The following is a 19286-nucleotide window of genomic DNA, read 5'->3' on the forward strand; positions in this document are numbered from 1 at the left end:
TATTTCCCTGGAAAGTTCATACCACTCAGGGGCTTATATTCAAATTTATAATATGTCTATAATGTTGGTTTTTTTATTAAATGCCTTTACGAATTTTATTATTAGATTTCTTAATGAAATATTTAAATTCATAGAACACCTCCTGATAGGCTATGTTGTATAATCTGCCCAAACCTAACTTGGGATGGATAATTAATAGAAAATAGATTGTTAGCCTTGGAGCAGAGTAGGTCTGGCATAAAAGTTAATTAGAATATTATTCAGATCTATCTCAGAACCTCAGACAACAAAATATTAACCGTTTTCCAGTGGTCTCAAAGGAGAAGGGGTTGGTTTGAGAGTAGTTGTCTCAGGAAAACTTGTGTGAAAAACTTTGAATCACTTACAACAAAGGGGATGACCTAATTTTTGGTAGATCATGGTCCTAATAGTTAAGCCCAATGGGTTATGAAGAAAACGGCTATAGAATAATCATAGAAACATTAGTTAGTCTATCTTCCTAATGGATCTTTCCAAGTAGTAAGAATTCTCATCTTTTTTTAGTAGCGTTATTGAGGTGTAATTGACAGAAAAAGATCTGCACATAGTTAATCTGTACTACTTGATGAGTGTGGATGTATGCTGACACCACTATCAAGGGAATAGACAATGCCTCCCAAAATTTCCTTGTGTCTTTGTGTGTGTGCATGTGTGTGTGTGCATGCATGTGTGTGTGCATGTTATTAGTCAATTTATAAAATTACATGTATCATGTACAATGTGATGTTTGGAAGTGTATATACATTGTGGAATGACTAAAGCTAGCTAATTAACATATGCATGAGGTATACATGTTAAGTATATCTCTGTCAATATGAGATACACTCTCTTCACAAATTCTGAAGTGCAGAATGCTGTTATTAGCTACAGACAATATGTTGTACAGCAGATCTCTAGAAATCATTCATTAATCATAACTAAAACTTTATACTCATTGAATAACAAGTCCCTATTTTTCTCCAGCCCCAAGCACTAGCAACTACTATTTTATTTTCTGATGAGTTTGACCATTTTGATATCTCATATGAGTAGAATCGTGTAGTATATGTCCTTCTGTGACTGGTTCATTTCACTTAACATAATACCCTGCAGGTTCACCCATGTTGTTGAAAATATAAGAATTTTCACTATTTTTAAGACTGAATACTATTCCATTGTTATCACAATTTTGATTCCTTTGTTTGTCGATGGATAGTTGGAATGTTTGCATATCTTGACTACTATGAATATTGCTGCCAATGAAAAGAGAAGTGCATATATTTCTTCAAAATTCTAATTTCAGTTATTTTGAACATATACCTTGAAGTGGCATTCCTGGATTGTATGGCAGTTCTATTTTAAAATGTTCAGGAATCTCCATTCTGTTTTTATATTTGCTGTACCATTTTACATTCCAACCAACAGTGGGAATTTCCACTTTCCCACTGTGGGTTCCAATTTCTTCATTTTGTGCTAACACTTGAAATCTTTGAGGTTATTATCATTATTTTTTATAATTGCCATTCTAAGAGCTGTGAGGTGATATCTCATTTTAGTTTTGATTTGGATTTATCTGACAATTGATGATGTTGGCCATTTGTATATTTTCTTTAGAGAAATGTCTAAGTGTTTATTTTTTATTTTTATTTTTAAATTGACTAATAAAATTATATGTATCATGTACAACATGTTTGGAAGCATATATAAATTGTGGAATGACTAAAGCTAGCTAATTCATATATGCATTACCTCACATAGTTTCATTTTTATGGTGAGAACAATTAACATTCCATTATTTTGCATTTTTCAGCAATATAATTACATCAAGAAAAACTCTCCCTAACCATGGTTTGCCTCTGCTCTGTCACCACAACAATAATAATCAACACACAAGAAGACTTCTGTGGCCAAATATGTGTGGGGTTTTCCCATGCACCAAGCAGTGGATACCAGCTGGGTGTCCTCCAATTCAATTCTGACACAGTCCACCTGGAGGTAGTGTCAGAGCCCACGTGTTGGGGGCTCCGTCCCTAAAATTGCCCCTGACACCCTCAGACAACAAAGTGCAACCCCAGGCCTCTGGAACATCTGACTGAATGGCTTCGAGCTGGGGTTCCCATTATTACAGGTAACTAGACTGGCATCAGTGGAGTGGGAGAGGGCTCCCTGCCACCCCACTAGGAACCTTGGGTGATGGTTCAGTAATTATTGCACTGACTCTCTAAAAGTGATAAATTTCCAGCTGGTGCCAGGAAGAGGCCATTTCCTGATGGTCCACACCTGTTAAGATTAAAGTGTTAATTAAAGGCAAGCCCCAGGGAGAAGCAACTTCCTGGGCATATGCCTTAAGAGACAAAAATGGCAAACTATGATCTTCCAGCTGTACTCCACTGGAAAAAGGAAGAAAGCCTCAGATGGAAATGCATACAACTTCCTAAACACACTGCTCGTGCTCAATTCCCAAGGGTAAGCCCAACCTAAGGGAAGAATCATGCGAAAGAGGCGAGCCTACAAAGTCCCAGGATCAAGGTTAAAGGCCTTTCTTTTCTCTCATTTACCTTCAGGTGCCCATGGATCTCTTCCAAGGATTCTTTCCTTTCTTTCCTCTTCTAAAGCTTTTTAATAAACTTCCACTCCTGCTCTAGAACTTGCCTGGGTCTCTTTTCTTCTTTATGCCCCTCGGCGAATTCTTTCTTCTGAAGAGGCAAAGGCTGAAGTTGCTGCAGACCCACACAGATATGCTGCCGGTAACTCGGCTCTCTTCCACTGCCAACACCATGTCCCCTTGTTTGGTTTCCATTAATTTGCTGGAGAAGCTCACAGAATTTAGGGAAATATTTATACATCTACTGACTTATTATAAAGGCTATTGCAAAGGATACATACAAAGAGGTGTGTAGGGAGAGGTATGGGGGAAGGAGCATGGAGCTTCCATGGCCTCCCTGGGCAGTACTCTCCGGGAACTTCCCTGTGTTCAGAGATCCAGAAGCTCCTCGAACTCAGTCCTCCTGAATTTTTATGGAAGCTTCATAATGTCAGCAATCCTTCCCCCAGGGTATAGTTTGGGAGCTTCTGTGGGGAGATATTTAAGACCCAGAATCAAAAAAGCAGGAGTCCTGCCTTCATGAAAGTGAAAGGACAGGAGAAGGTCAGAGAGATCCTGTTTCCTGAGGCCTATCCCTGAGGCCTAACACACCCAACATTACAAAAAAAGACTTCTAACGAGGGTTATGGGAGTTATGTCATAATACTACAATAATACATTGTTATTTACTATAGACACCACGTTATACAGTAAATCTCTTGAAATTCTTCCTCCTATCTAACTGAAATTTTGTATCTTTTGACCAACGTCTCCCCAACCCAACCTCCTCCAACTACCCTAGTCTCTCGTAACCACCATTCTACTCTCTGCTTCTATAATCAAAATTTTTAAGATCCCATAGAAGTGAGATCATGCAGTATTTGTCTTTCTCTGACTGGTTTATCTCACTTAACATAATGTCCTTTAGGTTCATCCATGTTGTCACAAATAATAGGATTTCTTTTTTTTATGGCTGAAGTGTGTGTGTGTGTGTGTGTGTGTGTGTGTGTGTTCATGCACATTTTTTTATTTATCCATGGATGGACAATTAGTTTGATTTCATATCTTGGCTACTCTCAATAATGCTGCAATAAATATGGGAGTGCAGATATCTATCTCCCATAATGATTGTTTTGAATATATACCCAGTGGTGGGATTGCGGGGTCATATAGTAATTTTATTTCTAATTTTTTGGGAAACCTCCATACTGTTTTCCATAATGACTGCATTAGTTTACATTCCCACCAACAGTATGCAAGGATTTTCTTCTCCATATCCTCACCAAAACTTATAATCCTTTTTTTTTTTTTTTTCTGATAGCCATTCTAGGTGTGAGGTGAATTTCATTTTGGTTTTAATTTGCATTTTCCCGACAGTTAATTATGGCGAGCATTTTTTCATATACCTGTTGGCTATTTGTATATCTTCTTTTGAGAAATGTCCATCGAAGTATTTTGCCCATTTTTAAGCAAGTTATTAATTAATTAATTTGTATGAATTCTTTATTTTGGAAATTAACCCCTTATTAGGCATATAGTTTGCAGATATTCTTTCCCATTCCCCGGATTGTCTTTTCACTTTTCTGGTTGTTTCCTTTGCTGTGCAGCAGCTATTTAGGTTGATGTAGTCCTAGTTACTTATTTCTGCTTTCGTGGCCTAACTTCTTGGTGTCATAGCTAATAAATCCTTGCCCAGACCAATGTCCATAAGTTTTTCACAGTTGAGCAAGGTGGCTCATACCTGTAATCCCAACACTTTGGGAGGCTGAGGCAAAAGGATTGCTTGACCCCAGGAGTTCGAGACCAGCCTAGGCAACACAGGGAGACCCCATCTCTACAAAATTTTTAAAAAATAAAATAAAATAAAAACAAAGCACAGCCAGGTGTGGTGGCTTGTGCCTGTGGTCCCAGGCGTTTGGGAGACTGAGATGCTGAGATAGGAGTATTGCTTGGGCCCAGGAGCTTCAAGCTGCAGTGACCCGTGATTGCACCACTGTACACTCCAGCCCGGGTGACAGAGCGAGACCCTGTTTCAGAAAAAAAAAAAAAAAAAAGCTTTTCCCCCATGTTTTCTTCTCATTTCAATCCCCTTTAACCTTTGACTAATTTCACAAAGTAAAACTTGAAAATGATTAAAAAGCAATGCTTAACACTGCAATGCCCTTCTTTTCCTTAGGCATAGTTTGTCCAAAGGTTGAGCTCTGAGCTTGAAGATGATGAGAAATGCCCTCATTCAGTTATATCATGATTACTAAATCTGCTTGATTCAGAGCTTCAGGTAGTAGAACGATTTGGTTGATAGTATGCTTGTAACCTCCACATTAGACTTAGTAGTAAATAAAATTAATATCTGTCCCTCTTTGCTTTCTCCTATTTTTCCTGATATAAAAGTGGGGATATTTACTGGGTGCCATTTTGAGATATGCAATCCATATTTTGGCATGATAACTTTTTAATTTACGAATTATGATTACAATAAAAATGTTACAGCATTCTTTCAGCCTTTAACAATATATTTTTAATCTGCTGGGCTTTGAAATTTTCTGGCAAATACATACAAACATAAAAACTTACATACATATATAACAAATACATTGAAACTCTTCAAACAGAAGTCACTAAAAAAAGGGAATCTATATTATAAAGAGTTGCTAGGTATGTTTCAAATAAATTAGCCCTTATATCATGTCCTAATCCAATTGTTGTATTGACTAAGTAAACTAAATATGAAAGAGTAGGTGGCATAAAATAATTTAGATCAACATTATAAATTGAGATATTTTGTAATATAACTAAAGAAAAAATGTGCCCTGGAAACTGATTGCCTGAGTTCAGATTTATTTTCTGTTATTTATGAACTATGTGAACTTACGCAATTAATGTAATAAATGTTGTCTGTTACTACATATGCAAAATAATAATGACAATATTGGTGTTTACTATATTGGATCATTTGAGACTTACATTAGTGACTCATATAAAGTGAGTTCTTGGCATATGGTAAGTACTATAAAATTGTTGGCTGGCTGGTCGCTGTGGCTCATGCCTGTAATCCCAGCACTTTGGGAGGTGGAGGTGGGTGGATCACAAGTTCAAGAGATCAAGACCATCCTGGCTAAGATGGTGAAACCTCGCCTCTACTAAAAATACAAAAAAAATGAGCGGGGTATGGTGGTGGGTGCCTGTAATCCCAGCTACTTGGGAGGCTAAGGCACGAGAATCACTTGAATCCAGGAAGTGGAGGTTGCAGTGAGCCGAGATCATGCCATTGCACTCCAGCCTGGTGACAAAGAAACAACAACAACAACAACAACAAAAATAACAACAAAAAATTGTTGGCTACTTTCACTCACAGGGTACATAATATGATAATATGTTTAGGATGATCTTAAACAGATATTGTAATGAAATAGAGATGGTGACTTTCAAAACTTCCAAAGATGTTTCTAAAGTCAGGGTAAAAAAAAAGCTGGAAGAAGTCTGAGCGAGCTTTTTATATTTTAGGATAGATACAAATCTAGATGCATATGATAAAAGGAGATACTATTCAACTTTAGACTTGGGAAGTTAATATTTTAAATATAGCAGTTAATTTATTCTATTACTTAGAGCAGTGATTCTTAAAGAGTGGGTCCTGGACGAGCCAATACAGTATCACCTAGAAATTTTTGAAAATGAAATATACAGGTCCTACCCAGACCTATTGAATCATAAACTTGAGAGTAGAGTAGAAATCTATGCTTTAATGGTTCATCAGAATAATTTGGATATATGTTAACGTGTAAATGTCACTTGTTTAGTTTTGAGATGTTACTATGTAATATGAGGTGCTTAGCTATCTAGAAATGCTGAGAAAACTAATTATGCAATGCATAAATTAATATTAATGCTACAATAACATGGGTAAAAGTATAACATGATGTGTAGACAGAAAAATGATAATGTCTATATTTTACTGTCTCCTTATGTCAAACATTATAAATGTTTAATTTTGTAAGCACTCCTGTTAGTATTTTTATACTCATTTTACAGAGAAGTAAACAGAGGCTTTCGTAGGTTAAGATCATAAAGTTCCCCTTCCTGTGTCCATGTGTTCTCATTGTAACTTACCTGCACATTGCGCACATGTACCATAAAACCTAAAGTATAATAATAATAATAATAATAAAAGAAAAAAAAAGAAAAAAAAAAAAAAAAAAAAGAAGTGCAAAACTTATACTCTAAAGACTATAAAACATTGTTGACAAAACTTAAATATCTAAATAAACAGAAAAAAAAAAAAAAGATCATAAAGTTAAAAGCTGGCAGACTTAAAATTTTATCTCAGCTTCTACAATTCCGAAGACTATATGCTTAACCAACATGCTGTGCCACCTTAATAAGCACAGGGCTGGAAAATGATGAAAAGGTAACGATGAAGCCAGGTTATTATTTCATTTCCTTCTGGCCATTTCTCATTCTCACTGAGGAATAATGCTTGCCGCATAGAATGTCATTTCCTTCTATATCTCCAAAATCATGCCTACCAATGAATGATTATATAGTTACTTGCCAATGTTTCATATTTTCCAAACTTCAACATATAATTACCTAATGCATATCGGGTGCTTACTATAAGCGGCTTTACGTGGCTTTATGTGCTTACTATACTCTACTAAGATAATGCATAGTTCAAGAAGGAAGCTGTTTAGATGGGGTAAACATAAAAATATTTCTTTAAATAGGTGGCTGTTCAATGACAACATAATCAGAGGTGATTGATTTTGTTGTGTCTGCAAGAATTTATCATATCCGTTGTGTATTTAATTTGACTTTAAATAATTTGTATCAAGGGGGTCTGAATAGAACTGGTTAGTGATCTTTCTGAATTATTTTCATTGATTGTTTTCCACTGATTTTAGGCTACATTTAAATAAGAAAACAATAGTTATATCTTATGAAACAGTGAAAGCAGAAAGTGAAGATTAACTCTGTTATACTTGTTCTCTCCATCTGATTATTATGTCGTTTCACATTCTTTACTCTTCATTATTGTGTTCCATACATTTATACTGCCGTTTATATTCAAAGACCTTTCAGCCTTTATTTTATTGCTTTCAAATTTGTATATGGTACATTTATAATACTGAGCTAGTTAATTTTTTACTAAGTAATTGTAAGAAAAGTGATACCAAATATTAAAAAACAAATACTATCACATAAATGTGGGCTGTGCATGGTGGCTCATGCCTGTAATCTGAGCACTTTGGGAGGCCAGGGCAGGTGGATCACTTGGGGTCCGGAGTTCGAGACCAGCCTGGCCAACATGGTGAAAACCGGTCTGTATTAAAAATACAAAAATTGGGGCCGGGCGTGGTGGCTCACGCCTGTAATCCCAGCACTTTGGGAGGCTGAGGCTGGCAGATCACAAGATCAGGAGATAGAGACCATCCTGGCTAACACAGTGAAATCCCATCTCTACTAAAAATACAAAAAATTAGCCGGGCGTGGTGGTGGGCACCTGTAGTCCCAGCTGCTCAGGAGGCTGAGGCAGGAGAATGGTGTGAACCGGAAGGCGGAGGTTGCAGTGAGCCAAGATAAAGCCACTGCACTCCAGCCTGGGCAACAGAGCGAGACTCCGTCTCAACAAAAAAAAAAAAAAAAAAAAAAAAAAAAATAGATAGCTCTTATTATTTTGAGATACGTCCCATCAATACCTAATTTATTGAGAGTTTTTAGCATGAAGGGTTGTTGAATTTTGTCAAAGGTCTTTTCTGCATCTACTGAGATAATCATGTGGTTTTTGTCTTTGGTTCTGTTTATATGCTGGATTACATTTATTGATTTGTGTGTATTGAACCAGCCTTGCATCCTAGGGATGAAGCCCACTTGATCATGGTGGATAAGCTTTTTGATATGCTGCTGGATTCGGTTTGCCAGTATTTTATTGAGGATTTTTGCATCAATGTTCATCAAGGATATTGGTCTAAAATTCTCTTTTTTGGTTGTGTCTCTGCCCGGCTTTGGTATCAGGATGATGCTGGCCCCATAAAATGAGTTAGGGAGGATTCCCTCTTTTTCTATTGATTGGAACAGTTTCAGAAGGAATGGTACCAGCTCCTCCTTGTATCTCTAGTAGAATTCGGCTGTGCATCCGTCTGGTCCTGGACTCTTTTTGGTTGGTAAGCTATTGATTATTGCCACAATTTCAGAGCCTGTTATTGGTCTATTCAGAGATTCAACTTCTTCCTGGTTTAGTCTTGGGAGGGTGTATGTGTCGAGGAATTTATCCATTTCTTCTAGATTTTCTAGTTTCTTTGCGTAGAGGTGTTTGTAATATTCTCTGATGGTAGTTTGTGGGATCGGTGGTGATATCCCCTTTATCATTTTTTATTGCATCTATTTGATTCTTCTCTCTTTTCTTCTTTATTAGTCTTGCTAGCGGTCTATCAATTTTGTTGATCCTTTCAAAAAAACCAGCTCCTGGATTAATTAATTTTTTGAAGGGTTTTTTGTGTCTCTATTTCCTTCATTTGTGCTCTGATTTTAGTTATTTCTTGCCTTCTGCTAGCTTTTGAATGTGTTTGCTCTTGCTTTTCTAGTTCTTTTAATTGTGATGTTAGGGTGTCAATATTTCTTGAGATTTGTGTCTTTTTTCTTGGCGTACTACAGCACATTGAGTATGCAACACATCTCCCAGTGTATTTGCCATATAAATAGATGGAAAAGCAATTTATTACAATGATGCATATCTCATTATGTTTTTATTCTACTCTTGTTTTACATATTTATAGTTTGGCTGAAAGTAGGAATTCTAGGCAGGACATAATTCTTTTTCATAATTTTGAAGCCTTTGCTCACATTGCTTCTGTCTTCCAATATTCCTGTCAAGATGTCCAATGCCATTTTTACTTTTTCTTTGTAGAGGATATTATTTTTCTTATTTGTTGATTTTCAGTTCATTTCTCTCTGGACCCTTTGTATACATCTATTTTTCTCTGGTGCTCTGATAATTCATTATGACAAATGTTGGTGTGCAACTTTATTCATCTTATTGGGAATTCATCTCGCTGGGTGCGCCTTTCCATTATGAACATTTTTACTTTTCAATCTTGGGAAATGTTACTGAACTATTCATTTAAAATTTATTTATTCCCCTGCTCTATTTTACTGTCTTCTCTTCCATGTTCAGAAATTGCCCTATAGATTAACTAACTTTATCTCTTTTTATCATAATATAGCTCTCTGTTTTTTGAGTTTATTACTTTCTTTGATATTTAGTTTATTACTTTCTTTGATATTTAATCACCTTTACCTTCCAATGTTCTTTATGACTTTATTTCTGCTATTACATAAAACATAGTTTTATTTCTGCTATTATACATAAAACATAGAATAATACATTATATTATATATTATATTAAATAAATACATATATGAATCTTTGTAAACATCTCATTATATAATATATAATTTTACATTTTTACAAAGTATCAGTAATTGTTTTGTGTGTAAATTTTTTGGTCATTTTTATGTCTTTAAGTTTTTCCTCTTTCATCTGGAGGCTTTGTTTCTACTGATTCCTCTTTTCTTATGTAAGTAAAACAATATTTAAAAAATAAAAAAAAAACAGGTGGGAAGCTCTTTCTCTGTGGCTGATATGATGAACTTGTGATGCTCACAAATTTGGTAATAAAAGAGCAAAGCACTTTTCATTAGGAGTTACTGAGTTACTGAAATTTTATTATTGATAGTTCTTTTTTCTTATTTTGATCAACTCCCTAGTGAGATATGTTTCAAACTTCTGCTTAGAGTCTCCAAGATTGGCTTTCAGCATTCTGGGACTCTAAAAGGAGAAGGTAAATTGAGGTTATAATTGCTTAGGATGCAGGATTTCTTTTCTCTTATTTTTATATCTCCATTTTTTTTCTTCTCTTGGGTATACAAACATCTCCACACAGCGAGAAGCAGTCTCTCCCTATTTCACCTCCCATCTTCTGCCATGGAACAAGTGGGTCAGTTGCATGGTATATGGTGCATAAAAGGGAATCTAGGTGTTGTACAACTCCCCAAAAATCTTTGAACCAATCCCTGTTTGAAAGAAATACAAATCTTCACTTGGCAGCTCTGGCTTTTGGGGTACATTGTGCTTCTGTAGCCAGTAACTTTTGGAACTCTTATCAAATGAATCATTCTAATTATTGGCTTTTACTTTATCTTAACTCTTTGAAGAATTAATTTTTCAGATTTTTCTGGACTCTCAGTTTCTAATTGTCCTTAATCTTTTGGTTTCTAAGATACTTGTTTATTTTTTCATTAATTTAACAATGTTTCATGTATTGTTCAATATACTAATAATCAGCAGTTAAAAATAAGATACCTTGATTATAGATGTTAGATAAGATAAACAGATGTAGAGACCCTCAAAAACTTTGGCTCTCATAAAGCTTTTATTAAAAGTAATGAATGAATAAGTCAACGAATAAATCAGCGAATAAATAAATTAAAAGTGGCTGTAAGTAATACTCATTTTCTTTTAAGAAAAGGAGTGAGTGATAATAAAGATTCCTAGGCTTTGGAAGAAAACGAAGTCAAATATATTTTATTTGTTTCACATTTATATTTTTTAATAATAATAATACCATCATAAAAATACTAAGGCATAAGACCAAAGCAACTTTATTTTATTGCGCTTGATTAGATATCTTCCATCTTCCATGAGATAAAGTCATTTTCGTGATCTCTAAGTGATCCATTTACTTTGATATCTTTAGATATTATTCAGAAGAACAAACTACTAGTTGCATGTGTTTTCAAAGCATTATCTTTACTTATTTTTTTCACCTTCTGTTTTCTATTTCTTTCTTTTTTTTTTTTTTTTGAGACAGAGTCTTGCTCTGTCGCCAGACTGGAGTGCAGTGGCGCGATCTCGGCTCACTGCAGCCTCCGCCTCCCAGGTTCAAGCAATTCTCCTGCCTCAGCCTCCTGACTAGCTGGGATTACAGGGGCCCGCCACCATACCCAGCTAATTTTTGTATTTTTAGTAGAGACGGAGTTTCACCGTGTTGGCCAGGATGGTCTCGATCTCTTGACTTCATGATCTGCCCGCCTCGGCCTCCCAAAGTGCTGGGACTACAGGCATAAGCCGCAGCGCATGGCCCCAGTTTACTATTTTTAACTTCTTTACTGGCAGTTGGATTGTCCCATAAATTCAGCAATCAGCTCCTTTTAAAAATATCACGTATATAGATGGTCATTTCCTGCTTTAAGAGAATTCATCTTCTAAATATTAAAAATGTACATGATAAAACATGTTTTTTTTTTTTTAGTGAGCATTAATTTTATTGCACCAATACTAACTGCAGTGCACATTTGCTGCCTCATTGCTTGTTATTTGGACCAGTACTATGTACTCTAGTTTAGCATAGTCTTGTTCACAGGACACCCAATGCCCTTTTTTTTTTTCTTTTTTTTTTTTTTGAGACAGAGTCTCGCTCTGTCACCCAGGCTGGAGTGCAGTGGTGTGATCTCGGCTCACTGCAACCTCTGCCTCTCGGGTTCAAGTGATTCTCTTGCCTCAGCCTTTTGAGTAGCTGGGATTACAGGTTTGTACCACCATGGCCCGGCTAATTTTTGTGTTTTTAGTAGAGATGGGGTTTCATCATGTCAGTCAGGCTGGTCTCAAACTCCTGACCTCGTGATCCACCTGCGTTGGCCTCCCAAAGTGCTGGGATTACAGGCGTGAGCCACCATGCCCAGCCCCAGTGCCCTTTCTTAAACTGTAGTTTGGCACATATTTTATCCTTAAGCTCCCCAATGGTCTTGTTTCCTATTACTAAATGGCAACATTATAATTATAAAAAAGAACAATAATAATTATTTCCTCTCCACTATTTCCTGCTCTGTAAATACCTCTCTACCTTAACTAGGGAACATTAGGCATTTATTTTGTTACCATACATTTATATTAATTTGTCTTTTTTATCTTTTATTACATTAGTTTTGTAGTTATTTTTATAAAATCTGTTCTCAACAGTTTTTGACAACATAAGGCTAGGAGTAATTATGTTTCTTCTCTTGTGTTTAACTATGTCACATGCACATCCATCTTCAATAAATTTTTTGAATATGTGTAATAATCATAAATTTAAAATGCTGATAGTGTGTTTTTCCTTTTAATACTGAAATGAAATTAGATAACCAGTGAAGCATATTATTTTTTTCAAACACGTGTAATCATTAAGGATTATAAAGCCTTGACTATTTTATATGCTTTACTTCAAAATGACTCAAATACTTCCACGCCTCTGTCGCACAAATTTCCTTAAACATCACTTGATATACAAAAGAACAATAAATGAGAAAAATACAAACAAACGTACATAAACGTATACTAAGTTAATTCTGAATGTAGGGCCGTCAATGTCACACAACTCAGTTTTGTACAGACACACTCTAAATCAGTCTTTTGATTTTTTCACAGTGCTAGTTATAAATATAAAACAAATATTATTTTTCAGTTAAGCAATGACTATAAAATCAATAATTAGAATGTACATTTGGTAAAACGTTCACAAGGGTAAAAAATCAGGTTTCCATAGATAGGGCAAACTATTGTGTTTGTCTATATTGAACATATTGACCATCACTCAACAGGCTTTCTGTGGATGATATACTTCCCATTTTCCCTCTTTAGATAAGAAATATGTAAAACTTTATCCGTTTTGTCTTTTAGGTTTTTGACCAAAATCCGCTAACAGGCCTTATGGTGCTTGAATCCACAGAATTTAGGAGAATAAAAACGAGCTTTCTTATATTAAAAGGGCAGGTATCTTGACTTTCAAGCATTTACTCTTAAGACAATCAGATATAATTTGCTTGATGTATCTTTTGAGACTGTCAAATTTGAGCTCCTTGTAATATTCATTCACAATTTACAGCAGGAAATTGTGAGTACAGTGACATTTATAATCAATAAAATCTATTTATTATTTATTTTCCCCTTATTGCTTTTGAGAAGGCATATTGCTATCACTGCAAAACGTCTAAATCAGTGTGTCTCTTTTCAAGCTACTTCTTTCCTTGCTTCAAATCCAGAGTAAAAATATCCTGGCTACTGTGGAATGTTTTGACTAATGAAAAGTTGTCTTTACAACAAAACTGAGTATTGCAATGCTCCTAAGAAAAGATGTGGCCTGGATACAGCAGTCAATACCACAGGCATTTCTGAGGAGTTGGAAAATTGAATAACTGACACTTTTTTAGTTTTTATTTTTTAATGCCAACTCCATTCAATAACTTCTGACTCACATAGGCTACCTGGGCTGCGTCAGTTTCTTTCACTTTGTCGTATTGCACAGCAGAGAACCCTTGCCTGTGCATTTTTCTTATCCCATATGATTTCATTTTTATCTTTTTTTTTTAATCAAACATGTCCTGGTATTACACCAAAGTCAGAAAAGAAGGGAGTCCAATTAATCACACAAACTAAACTAGTTGAGGTTTTAATTTGAATTTTAAAGAAGTTCCTATTCTTATTTACTACAAAGGGTTGATAGTATGGTTCTCATTTTTCTCTCAGGAGTATAAAACAGCAGTATATTTAATAAAACAAATTTTGGTTGAAGTTTTAAAAATGATTTTGACCCTTTATAGATATCGTGATGAGAGTTTGTAGCATTTTTAATTTTTCTTATTATTTTATAATTACAACTTTTATTTTAGATACAGGGTGTACATGCCCAGGTTTGTTACATGAGTATATTGCATGATGCTGAGGTTTGGGATACAGATCCTGGCACCCAGGTAGTGAGGATAGTACTCAGTGGTAGTTTTTCTACCATGAGAAAGGCAGATTTCTTGATATATATATATAATAACTGCTGCGTTATATATTTCCTATCAAATTCCTAAAAGTAGTACTAAATATCATTAACCCTATTTAAAGAGATTTCATATATGATGGGCCATAGTACACAGTACATAAACAAATATATTAAAGACACTAACATTTTTACCAATATACTTAAAATCTAAGTAAATGTTACAAAATGTTGAAGAAATATGGCTTGGGATAAACTTTCAAGTAGATGTTAATTATGTTTTAACTACTACTAGTTTTAAATATTTTTATTCCCTTTTCATATTTATTTGGTTCAACTATATTGATTTTAAAATGCAGACCTTTTAATTGTTTTCATTGCTAAACTCTTCATATACTCACATGACAAAATAGTGTGTGGACAAGAATGACCAATTTGACTTTGCAAACAAATATTTGAAAAATTTTTTTCTTAAGTCAACTTTGACCTTGGAGATGCTACGAAGGCAGTGTCTGTGGAATTCTGTAATAACCCACCATCCTTAACGGCTTCTTTGATGTTGATTCTACCAATGATCTGGATGCTGTTAAAGCAGACATGTTTGAATTTATTTGAGAGAGTACAATAGCAATCCTTCTATGATTTTTTTCCAGAGAGTGTAACCTTAAACCTGCTGCTACCAAAAGCTATCAGTATCTAAACAGAGAAACAAATGTTTCTTGGAGTATTACACTAAAATTATGTCCTCCAACTCTACTTTTCATTACTATGAAATAAACTCCTAAACTGACTGTAGCTACCAGAGGGGCCGAGAACCACAACGGAATTTTAATGACATTCTCTGTATTATTCCTCTAACTTGCTTGTGCTTTTGCAGTGACAAAATAAGAAAATACTCGATGAAGCCATTTTTGTATTTTCTAAAAAAGATTTTATGAAAAGTGTTGATGTGTTCAAAAGTAATTAGGGTGAAAGAAATAGATTGAGACAGTCAATAAGTTTCAAATAAATATAAAAAGCAATAATTTCCTAACTTTTCAGCTAATTATTATTTATTTGATTTTTAAAAAATGTTTGGAAATAATTATTATACAAACATGTGGAATAATTATATCTAATTTTATTCTTAAAGTAAAATATATAATTAGAAGGTATATTTATTGAAAGGAGAAATTAAACTATAATTTCATACTGCAGTGCTTACCAGATGGTGCTCTGCTGTACTCCTAGCATTCACGAACTAGCTCTAAAAGAATGCACATACATCATAGAGTTTTAAAAATTTTATTAAAGCTATACTATATAATCTCCCTTTAAGATTCAAAAACATACTAATATATTTAAAATGCTGGGGAATCATACAAGAAAAATAGTTTAGTTTATTTTATCTATCATTTTCCCAAAGATATTAGACAATAAAAAACTTTTTCCAATGTATATTGATTATAATTTTAATATTCCAAACTTACATTTCAGAAAATATTGTTCCACATCATAGGTGGACACACTTTTTCAGTAAATGACTATATAGTAAACATTCTTGTTTCTGTGAAAGAGAAGGTCTTTGCTATGTCTATCATTTCTCTCACCACTACTAAAGTCAACAGTTGTAGTTTGAAAGCAGCCACAGACATCAGAAACAAAGGAGTATGACTCTGGCCCAGTAGAACTTTATTTATAAGAACATGCGGCAGGCTGGGTTTGGCCCATTTTGTTGACTGACCCCTGATCTATGTACCCTATTCTCATACAGGTTTGTAAGGTCTAAGATTTAATTAAAGTGTTTATTGGTGAAAATGAGGAAAAATGAGTAGGTCAAGATTACACTTATAGCTGCTCAGTCTAATAGCTGTACTTTTAACAAGTCTTCAGTTAAACTCAATCTCCTCTATTCTTTCCTCAACTATAAAATGTATTGACAATAATATCTATCTAATGAAATTATTACAAAGTATATGAAAAATAAAACTTGGAAATTATGTATTATATATTTGCTCAAACAAATTACAGTTATTGTCTTTTTCAATTATTTTACAACTACATATGATATTTTCATAAAGATAGTCTGCTGGTAAAACATAATTTAAAATTCTACAGTAAGATTTCTTCACCTTTATTTTACATTCAGTTGTTTAAAAAGCTTAAAAAATATTTAAACAACAAAAATATCCAGCTGTTTTTCGTATGTTAAATTTTTTCATTTTCTTTATGCAAAAGCATTTTTAATAAAATCTCTCATTTTTAATTATCTATTTTTTCTTTGAAAATTTTTAATTATCTATTTTTTCCTAATGAAAATTATTTTCTTTCGCCTAATGAAAAGTAAGGCTCCTGAAACTCTTTAAATTTCTATTTTTATAATTGCTACTCAAACGTAATTTTATAATTGCTACTCAAATGTAAGCATACAATGAGCATGTATGCTTAAGTAAGCAATTAATATGACTTTAAAGTATGTTTTATTCCTAACCAAATCTCCCTTTGTTATTTCAATATGGTATCCAACTGGAGAATTTGAATTTTACTAATTTGCATGCATCCATTCTAATTTGCGTGTATCTTTTGGAATAGGCCATTTTTTTACATAAACATAAAAGTAAACAAACAAATACTATATACTTAGACATGTAATTATTAGTTAAAGTCACTACTTTCCCTACCTCAACATTACTGGTAGTCTGTGTGATACTTTATAGCAAAAAAAGTTTAAAGAATAAAGCCAGGTTTTAATTGAAATTGGCTAATAAACTTCTTAGTCTTAATGATTCTATGATGAAGAGACTAGGTCAGAACATTTCATCTTAGATTTTATATGTATATATAAAATATATAAATATATATATATTTTTTAATGTGGCTCAGTGTATATGCTCCTGAAATTTCACATCTATGACCATGTACCGAAGACAATATGACTTTTACAGAAAAATGAGGGTATAATTTGAATACCAGCTCTGCTTTATGATCTTTGTTTTTATTTTTTTAATGTATTTATTTATTTTGAGACGGAGTCTCTCTCTGTCACCCACTCTGGGGTGCAGTGATGTGATCTGGGCTCACTGCAACCTCCTCGCCTCCTAGATTCAAGCAATTCTCCTGCCTCAGCCTCCTAAGTACCAGAGATTACAGGTGCCCACCACCACACCCAGCTAATTTTTCTATTTTAGTGGAGATGGGGTTTCACCATGTTGGTCAGGGTGGTATTGAACTCCTGACCTCAAGCAATCCACCCACCTTGGCTTCCCAAAGTGCAGGGATTACAGGCATGAGCCACCGTGCCCAGCCATATGATCTTTAAACTTCAAAATGTTAAAGTTTTTTGTGCCCTCCCTTTTCAAATACAAAGTGGAGGCAATAATGTCTTCATTGCAGATTGCGTTTACAATTACATGAGATTAAGCATTCTGTAAAGAGCCTAGAAGAGCAGCACTACGTTGGAATATATGATGTACCTTCAAAAACCCAATGTCCAAGCCACAGTCATATTAATTAAATAAGAATACCTGGGTATGAAATCCAGGCATCAGCATTTTTATTATTCTCTCAGTTGATTCTAAAATGCAACCAAGTTCAAAAATTATGGGTCTGCAGCAAGAGTTCTCAAACCTCAATTAGAAATTGATCAACTGGGGGTTTTGTTAGAGTCAAGGCCCAACAGTACCAGGGAGGCTTCTTAAATTCTTCCCTTCTGAAAAATACCCACAGCTGATGCTGGTGGCTGCTATGCATGGAGTATACGTGGAGTAGCAAGGGCTCAATGATACTGTTTTTATTTACTTTCTGTAGAGGAGGTTTGAAATCCAGGCAGAAAATTGAAAACTGGTTTATTTGTTTACTTTTGAATTCACTACAATGATGCAATTCCTATGCTCAGCAAACTAATTTGGTGTTTAAGGCACAGTCTTAATTATTATTAGTATAAATTAAAAATTTGAGAAGTTTATTTCCAAAAAATAATGATTCCTCTTCTTTTCCTTCTAAGGTAAAACTGAAAACTACACAGGAAATATTTATAAATAGAAATTATAAAAATTACAATTATAGTTCCAGAGCTGTATAATATATAGCTTAATCAAATTATATTTTGTCTAAAAAATTAGTTTAAATTCTGAATCAGATTTAAACTTTTTAAATTAAAAAGTACTCTTATTTTCTATTCTACATTATTAAAAGAATATTCTAAGATATAAACATGTATACACACACACACACACACACAGACACCATACTGTGCTTACAAAAGAATTATATTAGCATGAATGTATGAATATGAGAGTTTTTCCAGATGGATGCTTCTGAAGAATTGTAGCCATTCCATTTTTGAGTCTTTTTGTCTTCTTTCCAAATAAGCTAGTGATATTAATGAGATTTTTTTGTTTGTGCCTGAAGAGTTTCTTAAAACTGTTATGGGACTTCAGAGAGACTACCTCAGGTTGTCCCTACATTTTATTTTATATATATTGCTTTTTCAAAAAGACATGTCTTTCAGTGATTGAAAATTGCTTATTGGAGAAATCATAAGAAAAAAAAATCCCTCAAAGTAATAGTCTAGATTTTTTCTCCCTTTGAATATATTTTAAAATACTTACTTAAAAAGGCTATATTTGTGCACTACTCATTTGTTTTATTATAATTATTTGCAAATAGGGACACACAGGTTATTAGTGTCATATAGCACTAATACAAGAATTGTAAAACAGAGTTGTTTTCTTTTGGGGAAGTGTAGAGAAAAACTTACAAGTGGAGAAAGAGCAGAGCGCCCAAGGTAACGAATCTCCCATTGTCTCAGAGGGAGCCGTGCCAGTGTTCAGTGCCGGACTGCACACTTAATGGCTGCTCTTCTCAGAAAGAATGCCCCCGCCTTCTGAATATTTTATGCATCA

General features: G+C 34.2%; 1 long non-coding RNA gene across 4 annotated transcripts in view; it reads right to left on the reverse strand.

Moving 5' to 3' along the window:
* LOC129047512 (uncharacterized) overlaps nucleotides 1-19286 on the reverse strand; it is an 82412-nt gene that overhangs the window by 26819 nt on the left and 36307 nt on the right. Inside the window, exons 3-4 of one of the 4 annotated variants that reach the window (XR_008509245.2) lie at nucleotides 2901-3090; nucleotides 1676-2834 (exon numbers count right to left, since the gene is read on the reverse strand). The exons of 2 other annotated variants lie outside the window; for them this stretch is intronic. This is a non-coding gene — a long non-coding RNA (uncharacterized LOC129047512). Of the gene's footprint in view, nucleotides 1-1675; nucleotides 2835-2900; nucleotides 3091-19286 lie in introns of those variants that run through there. One more of the 4 variants, XR_008509246.2, reaches the window with a different exon arrangement.

This window comes from Pongo abelii, chromosome 7 (assembly GCF_028885655.2).
Source record: "Pongo abelii isolate AG06213 chromosome 7, NHGRI_mPonAbe1-v2.0_pri, whole genome shotgun sequence".
Lineage (NCBI taxonomy): Eukaryota > Metazoa > Chordata > Mammalia > Primates > Hominidae > Pongo > Pongo abelii.